This window comes from Ciconia boyciana, chromosome 1, assembly GCF_034638445.1.
Source record: "Ciconia boyciana chromosome 1, ASM3463844v1, whole genome shotgun sequence".
Lineage (NCBI taxonomy): Eukaryota > Metazoa > Chordata > Aves > Ciconiiformes > Ciconiidae > Ciconia > Ciconia boyciana.
Window position 1 is genome coordinate 25,750,206 of NC_132934.1, and position 12,795 is coordinate 25,763,000.

At 39.0% G+C, this 12,795-nt stretch overlaps 1 protein-coding gene across 8 annotated transcripts in view; it reads left to right on the plus strand.

Moving 5' to 3' along the window:
- The window catches only part of CADPS2 (calcium dependent secretion activator 2), a 318,768-nt gene that overhangs the window by 66,941 nt on the left and 239,032 nt on the right, over window positions 1-12,795 (plus strand). The gene's annotated exons all lie outside the window — the stretch shown is intronic.

The following is a 12,795-nucleotide window of genomic DNA, read 5'->3' on the forward strand; positions in this document are numbered from 1 at the left end:
TACAACTAGGCACCGCTATCTTTATCTCCATATGTCTAAGTTACCTCTTTTAATCAGTGCTTCAGTTGTAAGTTACCATCTTAAGAAGTACGTCTTCTGATTTTTAGTTACTGTGCAGAGTTTTTTAGAGAGGAACCGCCTGTTCCCTTCTTTCCGCGCAGCTGGGCCAGCTCTCGCGTTCTGCTGTGACCTCCCAGGCTTGTTCAGTGCCTATGGCCACCAGTGCAGATTTTTAGATGTGGTTTTAATTGCCTAACAGACAGGTACCATTCCAAAATAAGAGGACAGTTCACTGTCCTTTTTCTAGCATCAGCAGCATATGGCTAGAGAATTTATTTCTTACTCTTAGCAAATGGTACTCTGAATTCATTTCTTACTCTTAGCAAATTGTACTGCGAATACATTTTGTCTCATCTAATATCAAACTTGTTCAATGAATCACAAGGGCTGTATGTTAAACTTGTATTTCTTTTGAAGGGTCTTCCTCCATATTTCACTCTACCACATCTTTTTTTTCAATTTTTTTAGCTTTATTTTTAATATATTGTTTGTCCTTTTTCTCTATCAGCTATTCTTTTCCAGTAAATGAAACTTAATGGAGAAAAAGATGTGACTTATGTCCTAGCTTGGTTTTGTCTACATTAAATTATGTTGCACAAAAAAAGAAGAGACAGGGGTGGACAAATGGTTTCCCTGTTGTACAGAAGTGTGAGAACTCAATGCGAGTTTCTCCAAATCACGGTCTGATCAGTACTGCGGCAGTGGAAATGAAGAAAATCTCATAAAAATGCTTGTGAAAGGATGGGGATGGGTCTAACTTAGTTTACAAGTCTGCAGGTGAAACAAGAGACTATGAACATTCACGAGGTACTATGTAGGGGTGCGAGAACAGTATAGAAGTTGTTAGAAAGTAAGCCTTTTTTTCGTATAAGTAATGAAGAAGTTAAGACTGGGAGGAAGGACAGTTTGGAAGATGGTGCAGGGCAAGACTGAACTAGTTAGCTGCCCAGCAGTGGTTTTCAGAGGAGTGGGATGTCTCAAGATGCTGAACGTGGGGTAGAATTGAAAAGGACTTAATGTTCATGGTTCTTTTTTTCAGCAAGCTGTGTAAGAAGCGTGATGTGTTAGAGAAAGTAGCCTGCCCTTTAGGAAGGATGTGACAGCGAATAAAAATTATTTTAAAATAAATGCCTAAACAGTAACTGTTCTGTTAAGATTTACTTTGTGTCTCTTGTAATGAGATTTTATTGGACATATCGAGAACTATGCTTTTCAGCATATCTGCTGTTGCAATGAAGGGCTATGCGTAATAATCTAAGATAGCCCTATAAAATTGAAGACTCAAATTCTCCAGCTATTTTCAGCCATTCACCACTTTGAATTAAGTGTACAAATGTTCTAGCTGTCCAGTTTCAAACAGAGGATTCCAAAGATCTTGGCATCACTGGCAAGGCTATAATGACGCCATGGGCTAGTGGGATCTTCATCCTATGTTAATACACCGTGAGCTCATCTACCAGCTGTAATTTGGTTCTTCAGTCTTTTTGTTTGTTTGTTTGTTTGTTCCACCTCCCCAGTTCCATTTTCTGTTCTTTCCAGAGATTTCCTTCCGGACTTCCATAATGTTTTCCAGTTGTGTAGTTTGAGTCAGCATTTGCTAGTCATTTTTAATTGCTTTTCAGGATTGAGGTAGATAGTTACTAGTATGAAATATTAGATTTAATGAACATTGCAATAGTGGAATCCAGCTGGAGAGTTCAAGCCACTGCTCCTCTTCAATGCATTTTAATCAAATTTTATGCATCTTGCCACATATTCTCATACCATCGCTTATATGTGTCTCTTGTGCCTTTTTCATTTGCTTTGTTACCCATTTGTTGAAAATATTAATCTCTATTACTTCTTTGTGTGTTCTGTTGCTGCTGTGCTCTGATGCTTTCTCATGTCTATGGCTTCCACACATGATCTAGCACATCTCCTGTTCGGTGATGTTAGTACTTTGGATTATGCACATCTTGTTTCTGTAATACAACATCTCATAAGCCTCAGTGTTAATTTCCTTATACTTTAGTTGCTGAGCTACTGTTCAATTTTATCTGACATGGAAGGAAAGAAATACGTGGTCTGCACCGTAATTATTGTACTCGGAAAATGATTAATTTCCCTTTAATCCCATGCAGTAGTTATGGTTTGAGATTTATTACAATATTGCTTGCAAAGCCAGGCTATTCTCATTACTGTAGTTGATTTTGCACACCCAACTCTTTAACTTTGAACGTGAAAGAGAAGGTTTGTTTTGGGCACGTGATATAAATCCTGTATCACTAGTTGCAGGTGTTTTGAGTCACTAAATCTATCTGTAATTACTGGGTTTGTTCAGAATTTGTCCTCTTAAGAATCTAAGAGTAAGTTCCTAGGATTTAGAAACATGTAGCTTAGTCTTTGATTTACTTTTCTAGAAATATTTGCTGAAAGAGTAATTTATTTACTAAATAAATAAATATGGTTTTCACTGGGTAAGAGAGTCATGCTCCTGTGTCAGGACTACTTGGGAGGGTTTACACTGGTCAATTTTGTTGCCTTATCCTCCAGTATTATGTCTTTTCTAATGCTTCTGTGGTTCCTAAGACTTTCCATTAATATTCTGGCATTGTTTTTCCTTTATCTTAAAAAATCTAATAGGAAAACAATTCATAGGAGGAGTTGCGTAAGCTCTTCTTTAATTCTCCAGAAATGGTTATTTTAGTGTTCTGCAAAATCTCCCACTAGCATCCCACCACGCTTCCTGAAAGTATCACTGAAATTTAGCATGATTCATTTTTGTATACATATAATTAAGATTGTCTTGAGGAATTATTTCCCCTTCCATCCCAGTTTTAGAGAAGGTATGGAAATGTTTACAGTTCTCTTTCTGTAATAATTCTCTCAGAATTAATACAGGATTTTTTTGTGGAAAATTCCATTACAGACATTGAGCCAGATTCTGATTGGTAGAACATCAGATGTTGGTGATGCTTTTTGGATAAAGAGAAAAATTCAATCATATGGCAATTTATGATGAGTAATTATATTGGACACACTGCTAAGTGTAAAATTAAGTGAGAAAGTGATTTATGAAATAAAGTCTTTCTTTGCGTATTTCAGCCCAGTTTTTTAAAAAAGTTATCAGTAAAATAGTAGATAATCTTTCATCAATTCTTGCATGCTTTTTCATGGAGATTGGAAAATGCTCTGTGCAGAGCCCTAAGAGGTTCATTCGCCACCTTTAATATACATACTTTTAATAGGTAGGTATATACCTTGGGCTAAACTCATAGTACTAATTCTTTAGTCTTGAATATATGTAGTCTTAGATATGAGTAAAATGGGTGCAAAGAACTGTAAAGAATGTTTGAAATACCGTAAAAATATTTTCAGTATTGTAATGATTGCAAGTTCTCAGGTTTTGAATTCTCTGCTTAAAGCATTGTGCAGCTGCAAGAATTTTATGTACTGGTGTTTTTCCTGTTTTTCTTGCTGCTTCATTTTAAATATGTGGTTCTAAGCCATAATTACTGCATGCTGCTTAAATCTGAATGTTAAATGTGGGATCTGTGGCAGTTAGCACTATGAGGCATTTTCAGAATTTAAAATCAGACTTAGTTCAACTCTACCTGTTTGCCTGTGATACAGAGATCATATTTAACTTAATTTCTATTTAAATTCAGGTGTCGTAGTCCTTGGCAAATTAAATTGTTGTCTGCCACAATCAGGCAATAGGAAAGAACTGAGTTATGGCCAGTAGTGACAATTGATGAGGCAAGAGATTCATGTACAAACCTAGCTAATGGATCGGCACTGCCTGGCTGGGGGGAGGGTTTAGGAGGATTTTTTTAAAAAGTGAACTAAAAGTAGAAAACAAGCAAAATCAACAATAAGAAAGAGCAGAGGTCCCATGTTGTAGAATCATAGAATGCGTTGGGTGGGAAGGGACCTTAAAGATCATCTAGTCCAACCCACTTGCCACGGGCAGGGACATCTTTTGCTAGATCAAGTTGCTCAAAGCCCTGTCCAACCTGACTTTGAACACTTCCAATGATGGGGCATCCACAACTTCTCTGGACAACCTGTTCCAGTGACTCACCACCCTTATCATAAAAATTTCTTCCTTATATCCAGTCCAGATCTACCCTCTACAGCTTTCTAAATGGTAAGAGAAACCCTTTCCCTTCCCTCTCCACAGTGGGGGTAGGTGACACCTTTCAGCTTCTGCAGTAAATAGAGCAAGTGTCCTACCATACCTTTCTAGGTCAGTACCAAATCCTGAACTGCCAGCACAAGCCCTTGTGGGTAACGTGTTGGCAAGGGGGGAGTGGGACGTGAATCCTGGCTGCATGTTGCTGGTTAGACGTGCAGCAGTGTCTGTAGACACCCCTCTCCTAAACCTGACTGGGCTGCTTTGGTCAGTCTTTACTCGTGTAGCCTGCCTTCCTTCTCCTCTTGAGGCCAGGGACATCTTCCTTCCCTGTGCTGCAGGTGGCGTGGAGAAAAGGACTCCCCGTGGGGTTTGGCAGCTGGTTGAGGTGGTCATGATACAAAGCAAAGGCGGCCAACCCCTGTCTTGGGCATATTCAAAGGGGTTGATAGTGGACTGTTAAGGAGTTTGAAAGTTCTACAGAGACTGAGAATGAAAGAAAATTATGTATAAAATAATCACATAAACATCTGCCGGTGTAGATGTACCTGTGATAATGTCACTGTTTCTCTGTTTTGATCAAATCTGTGTGAGCATTTACAGGCATGCTGAAAAATTTTCCCTTAACACAGAGCCATTGTTTGGCCCATAGGGGACGCACACGCTAGTGTAACAAAAACATTGATTTTTTTTCTTGCAGTTATCCTTAGAAAATGATGAATTGTGTTTATTGGAATTTTTTTATATGAAGACATTCAGATGTTGGGTTAGTCTGAAAAAAGTTGAGGTATTTCTGTAAAGGAAGGAGTGAAGCAATGATGCTATTTCTGCCTGTAATTATGGAAAACTTGGTCTGAAGGTTTTTTGCGTGGAAGGGAGGGGTAAAAGGATCTCGCTGATGAAATTGCAGAAAGGAACCAGCTTTCTGGACTAAGTGGTATTTTGGTTGCTTTTACAGCTTAATTTTTAATATCAGCTATTTTAGGTATGCAGTTTTTATTCAAAGCAACAAAAGGCACACTTGATCCTGATGAATATTTCAGGGGTGAAGATGACCCTAAAGGAACTAAAAAGCATTCATTAGAATCAAAACATAGTACACACAAAATAAATAGTAATTAAAAGTTGGAATGTTCTGTTTTGATATTACTGAGGCAAAATAATGGAATCAGTAGATTAAACATTATTTAAATACATTAGGATAATAATTGTAAAAGCTTTCAGGGCATAAATTCACTGGTTTCTGCTTTCATTTGTTTTTCTCAAAAGTCATAATTGGCCTACGTATGTATTGAAGAATAGGGGCTTTTTGCTCTGTTCAGATCCACTTCAAAAACCTGAATACTAGGCCAGCTTGGGATTTATTGTTGATACAGTCTCATTTGGAGAAGATGTTTCAATAGGATATTTTCTTACATTAACTTTAGGATAATCTTGTTTTTTTGCCTTGTGAGGGAGCTTTTCAACAACAAATACGTTCATAGTTGCACTTAATCAACACTTACACAGTTAGTTTCCTTCCAGCTGCTTTAAAACATTGGCAGACTTGAGGTCAGTGTAATGTTGGCATGGGGGCTGTTATTTTAGAGGTCTGTTTTAGGCCACTTCTTTGAATAGCTTCATAAAAATGTTTTTAGGCCACCTCCAAGAAAGAGGCATAATGAAGGTTTATCCAGGTCATCCATTTCATTGAAGAAGCTCTAATGCTTTCAATGTTTTGGATCAGCAACCACGATTTGGCATGTAATGGAGATTGTCTCAGTGTTAGCAGTCTAATTATTTTCCTCAAAGAAGTGAGGGGGAGATAAGATACAACAAATTAAAACATGCTTTATGTGATCTAGACCTCTTCCATGCTAAGGAGAGGCCTGAGTCGAATTGCAGGCTTTGCAATGCACAGCTTTCTCTTGAGAGAGTGGTGTTGTATTGCTCTTGCATGGAAAGTGTGTCAGTGCTGAAATCCTCTAGTCTCTTGCTTTATGAATAGCTACATGTAACTATATTCTTTGCATTTTTGAAGACTGGAAATCCCATTTTTACTTCCACCTGTATGGTGTCAGAGAAGCAAAGCATTTTGCTGTACATCTGCACAGAACATAATTGCTAGCTGTTGAAACTGTGTCTATCCAGTCTCTTTGGACACTGGTATTTGGGGATGATCATTGTTAATTCGACTGAGGATGTCATACAGTTTCCATATTAGCATTGCAGATATGATTATAACAGACCTGTATTTCAAACTTCTAAATGAGAGGAGGAAATGGCTCATTGAATTTAAATGAAAAAAAATCCCAGTAATGGTATCCTTTTTGTTCATTTTGTGACCACTGTTGTTCCAGGCAAACAAGGAATGCCTTGTAGATCTGACACTACACTGCAGAGGTAATTAGTGTTGGGTAGTGAGGTATGTCTCTACTGTAGTAAGCATTATGTGACATTATTTACTTGTTCATGAGGTAAATTCTGAATGTCTGTTAATCTGAACAAACCAATCGGAAAACCAGGAATGGCTCAAATTGTTACACAACAGTGAATTTGGTCTGCATTGCTTAATTATTTTTCTCCTAATCCCAGTGCTGTTTTACTCAGTCTCAAAGGAAAACAAAACTTATCTGGACGTTGGGTTTGCACAGTTAACAGTATGTTGCACTGAGACATGGACTATGCCCGTTTTTGTTGATGCTGTATCTCAGGGACTCTCAGTATCTCAGGGACTCTCCAAAATAATGGGGAGCAACGGGACACTTTTTTTCTCCTTTCAGCAGTCAAACAGATATTCAGCCCGATCCCTGATTTGCTGTCTTTCTCCATGACCAGAGGGAGACATGTAGTTTCACGTTAATAGTACACTTGAAATATCTGAATACAAGACAAGTGACAATTTCCACAAGATGCCTATGGACCCTGTTTGAGCCAAAGTTAGTCCAACCAGGGTGTGTCTCTCCTGACTCTGTAGGCGCTGGAATTTTCTCACGTAATTTCTTTAGGCTTCAAGTTTTGATTAGCGAGTCACTGTAGAAAGTTGCCATACTTTTCTAATTAATCATTCCACTGAATTGCAAGCAACTAATTGCTAAAGGATTTCTTGATCTTGAAAACAAAACAAGCAAACAAAAACCCCAAACCCAACCCACCAAGCAAACAAATAGTAAAGGAGAAAACCTCCTGTTTTCATGTACCATTAGATTGAATTTCTAGGACTGGTATTTACTCTGGATATTATTTCATTTACTCTTAGATTTCTAGATGGTGGGATAAATAACTTTTGTTTGCATATTTTGATTGAACCTCTCTGTTACCGTTTTACTTTGTGATAGAAAGCTTTACCTGTCAAATCCTTAGAGATGTGTGACTTGTAAAAATCTTTTAAACTTTACAGTAATTTCTTGGAAAAGTGGCGTTTTGTTCTTAATGGTGAATCGATAATCTCTGAGTAAACCAAGCGAGAGAGAACATGGCAGTAAGGGATAAAAAAGGTCAGCAAATGCATGGCTGAAATCCAGAAGTCAGGAAATGAGAAGTGAAGTTTTAAATTCTCACTGATCTCTCTCAAACCCATTTCATTTCTGTTCCATTACTCATTTCAAAAGACAACAAGAAATTCTTATGTCCTGAGAATTGTGAAGGCACGACACAGACAATGATGATATAAATGTTTTCTTAGTGATTGTTTTCAGGTTTTGATTGATCTACATTTCCCACCATAGGGTATTGCTGAAAAGCCAAATTGGAAAATGAGATTCTTCTCAAGCTTTTATTTTCTGAAGTAAGCTTTATGGTGCCATAGAGATGGCTTTTTCTATTTCATGTTGCCTTAAAAAGATTTTACTCCTCACAGAGCAAGAAAGAGGTTTCTTCAAAGTTAAATCCAGGCATAAAGTTCCTATCTACCCAAGATTCTCAACAAGAAGCGACATTGTCTTAAACGGAGCATACTAAGAGAAATAGATTACCCAGTGTGTTCCAGTTAGTAAATGCCTGCTTTGAGCACCACTAGTGAACAGTAACTACCTCATTAAGGAAACTGTTCTTTCCACTTGGCCTTGCCATCAAACCGTTTCCCCTAATTTCCTACTTCAGTTTTTCTTATTAACTTAACCTCATTGCTTAGCTTGCTGTTTTTTAAATATAAATTGTACAATCTCTTCTTTTACTGTATTACCCTTTGTATAAAAGAGTCTGTCTTGTGCCTCCTTAGCAAAACAAAAATGCTGAGCAAATTACATATTCTTAATCTGTAGTAAGTAATTTGGTATCAGGCAGTTATTATGGTCCCTCTTTGGACCTCTCACTTTTCTTATTTCTAAATTAGGGTTCCAGACACAGCCCCAAATCCTGGTGAGGTTCTGATACTTTGTACCACTTTAAGTTTTACTCCTGTAATTCCTATCACCCAGCTAGGTGACAGTCCTCACAGGAGTGAGTGATCAGCAGGGATATGAATTTTAAGGCTGATGTAAAGGAAGGAGGATTCACAAGTGACTGTACCAGGATAGGAAATACTGTGGGCCTCGGAGCTACATCTGCACGTGTTTTGCGCAGGTGTCTAGGGCAGCTGTACACAGAGCTACCCTGGCTGTAGTACCTCAGGTAGCTAGTGCAGAACTAGCTTCTGTCTGTCTGCTTGCCAGCACGTTGTCGTGGAGGTGTACTCCAGCCTTCAGAGCCGAGTCCCCCACAGCATGCCTGCTTGCACAGTTGCCAGTGACAGGCAAGATGATTAAAGACAGTGCTGCTGTCTAGTTTTTTTTTTCTTCTGAAACGAAATAGTCAAAAGGTGCAGTTCTGCATCTATATGTATTGATTCATATGGTCCTAGACATGCGTATGATTTCTCTGGACATCTTTCTGTTTCTTGATCTTTTCAGCAGTGGTGGCAAAATAAAGGTTAAGATGCTCATCTGTGGCAGGCTACTAGGCCAGCACTTCCCAGCTAGAAAGCTGCAACTGGGTGCTTGGGACTTGTGAGCATTGCATACCTTCAGTGTTTGCCCTCAGTTTGGATGTCAGCATGCTGGTTCACAGCCCAGCATGAGAAAATAAACAATCTCCTGGGGGTGAGACTATGATGTTTTTGTTACATTTAAGTTTTTTGTTCTTGGTGTACCTTTCCTAAAGCCAGGAAAGGTTTTCCGTTGAGAGCAGCAGGCATCCTTTGTTTGTATGTGTTTGTATCTCTGCAGTTTCATTGTGATAAATATGCACCATGAATAATATGTTATTCTGCTCATCGTATGCAGATACTACTGCAGCAGAGCCTTCCAAGTCTAAGAGTCAGAAGTACTTCAGTCAGAGATCAGATTTTATTTTCAGTGAAATCCAACATTGTCTCAGACCTTTCTTCCTGACCAGCATAAAATTAGCCATGAATACCTACTTATCTCCATGTTTTGAGTCTATTCACTTGTGAGTCTTCTATAATCTTCCTTTGAATACTAACCACAAAAGGAGTATACCTTTGTCAGTTTATATGTGGAATTACAGCTTGTTTATTTGGTCTTTCTTAGCTCTTCTCCTTGGTTTGTTTATGTCCAGACAGTCTAGAATGCTGTGGTAGAAATCTGTGGACAAATTACAACAGTCAGTATCCTAGTACTGTCCCTTGTCTGTTTTACTGGTTGTCTCTGAATGCAATTCAGTTTTTAATGCTTTCGAGAGTATTTCCTCTATACGTAGTTAAATTACATGGAAGCAAAATGAAACAAAGCAAAGCTAACTGTCTAGTTCTGTACTGTTTTTCTTGCACTGTCATAATGAGCTGTGGCACATGCAATGTGATCAGTAGTACTGAAATGCCCATGTCGAACCCCTTTGGCTTTACTCTCTCATGTAATCTCTCTGCACCTTCCTCCAGGGCTGTAGTGCAGCAGTTTCTTATTTGAGATAAATCTGCAACTTAGAAAATATGCTTTATTTTTGCCATTAATTAAGAAGTAATTTTGTAATTTTAAAATCTAACCTTTTGTAATGGAAAGCAAGTTACCTTTTTACTTGGCTTTTGAGCTTTTGGTAGCTCAATAAAAAAATACACAGCCAAATCTTTTAGAAAACTTAATTTTAAAAAAAGGCAATGGACAATTAAAAGTTTCCCAAACTTAACATTCAAGCAGCAATATTGTGTCAGATCGAAGTCCAAGGAATTCAGTGTCCTTTCTCAGATATTACCAGATCAAAGGAGATGTTTGATGAAAAATACCTGGGCAGGGGAGGCCCACGCGATGATTTCCATGAGTGTTCTCCCCAATTACAGTCATCGGGGCTCAGGAACATCCTCTATTTGGCCACTTTTCCGTCAGTGGTAACAGCATAAGGCAGTTAAGCAGTTCTTCAATTTTGTCTTTCAACAACAGGAAGAGCTTGTTATTACTGTGTTCATATTCTGTGCAGGCAGTCTTCTGTGTCTGGAAAATGAGGCTTGCATCAATTGTTAAAATGTTTCCTTTTCTCCTATCTCGGGTTTGTCAGAAGTTTGGTTTTGGGGGTAGGAAGGAGGGATATGGGTGAAGTTTTAGAAGCCCTGTAGTCTTAGCTCCAGAATCAGTTAATTTCCTTGTCCTTACTGTAGTGGAGCTGATTTTAGTTGCTATCCATCCATTCCTTCTCTGCTTATGTCGGGAGGTAATGATGGACTTACAGAAGTGATCTTAAAATACAAACTTTTTTCTTCTGGACAGTGGCATCCTGTCCTAACAACTATACAAATGTTCAGTTGTGAAAAGACCGAGTAGGCCGGTCCTTGGGGCCCCACTAACTGATGTAACTTGTGTACCTGGAGAAGAAAGTTCTTTTGAAATACAGGTTCTGATCTGAGGCTTGCAGCTGTAAATGGTCATTAATTGTAAATGATCCCTGTTGCCTTATTCCAACTCTCAGCCTTCTGACTGTGCTTCAGACTTACAGCAAATACAATTGAGAAAATTAAACAAGGGAACAAAAATAAGTGATTCTTTGCATTTAGCTCCCTCTGTTTCTCTGCATGCTTTGAGTTGATGTGTCTTCTGTGCCTTGCTCCTGGCAAGGGATTCGGAGGGGAATAAGAGTGAGCATGTGTCTCAAAGTGTGCTGGGAACCCACAGCTCCACCACAGCTGTGCAGCTCACCATGATGCTTTTAGCTCTGTTTCCCTCTTGGACTACTGAGCACATCCATAAAGGCTCACTGGGAAGTAAGCTAAAGCTTTCATCTTTCGGCTTGAAAGAGATTTACCACTTCTCTAATCCAACTAGCAGTGAGTACTGCTTCAGAAAGTTGATCTCTGCTGCAGATGAATGGATGAAGAAGGAAAAGGTAGAGTGTCCTTCCTCCTACGTGGGTTCTTCTTTGAGCATGTGAGTCACTTTTAACTGCATTTTCCTTTCACTTCAGAGAAGGGTCAAAAAGGATGGACTGCTTTCCTGTTTTTATGTTTACATTTCCATGAACATAACATTGAAATTAAAGAGGAACTTGAGACCAGTATCTCTACCTAAACAGAAATACACTCCTTTTGTACTCTGGGTGTGACATGCAGTGTTAACTACACCAGCAGCTCTATACCTTCTTCATATTAGTCATGTACAGCTTACTCTGCAGCTCAGCTGGCACTGTGATGCTTTTTTTCTTTTTTTTTTTTTCTTCTCATGATGGCTACACCATCAAATCTTTTTGTCTGAAGGATTTTCAAATGTGCAGAGCTGCATGGCTAAAATGACATCTTTGTCATTTGCTAACAACATGTTCTGTCGGCATGTGATGCCTCAGATAAGGTACAAGAAAGCTCATCATTTGCAGGTATCATCTGAGTGAATACCAAATCTGCTGCAAATCCCTTTCCTCTCAGCTGTCTCCTCAATGCACTACCACTGTTGGGAACTAATTCTCACCTGAACCTGAAAGACTCTTCCAACTGTAGAAGAACTCCTGACACCCACCATTATACTACTCTGAGTGTAGTATATTTCAACACTGGTGTTGAACTTCAAAGATAAGACTGAAAGCAAGGACAGAGCCAAGACCACACCAATTGCAGGCCCTGAAGAGAAAATGAGGAGGAGAAGTCCAAGATGAGTTGTCACCCTTATGTGAGTAGAGAGTTTATCACTGTTAGAGGAGTGAGCTTTAAACACACAGGACTCGTGGTAGTGGCTGGCCCAGATATGTGTGGATACTGAAGTCCTTTTTGCGGATACCTCTGAAACAAGAGCCGAGATGTCACCCCAGTGACATTGAAAAGTACTGCTCTCTCCTGGAAGAATGCCTTGTTTCTGGCATTAAGCAAGGATAACTCTCCTACACTTTGAGGATGAACCCAGAACAAGTATGTATCCTTTGTTTTCTTGGAAATATCTGGGTCTGAGAGCTGCAAGTAGGCTGGCTATTCTTCTGATGTGCCAGCCTGATCATCATAACACAACATGTGTGCAGCTTGTATCTAACTGCATTCTGTAGGTCTGCGAAGAGGAGACTGAATTGTCTGCCAGCATCACATGACAGGCTGATGATTCGGAGGTCAGACTTCTGTAACCAAAAAGTGGCAGCAAGAGAGGAAAAACTTATGTGTGAGAGTTGTCATAACTATTTTAAGACAGCCTGTGGAAAAAAGATAAGGCCCCTTTGAATAGGAGTAACAGAGAAATTTCTAA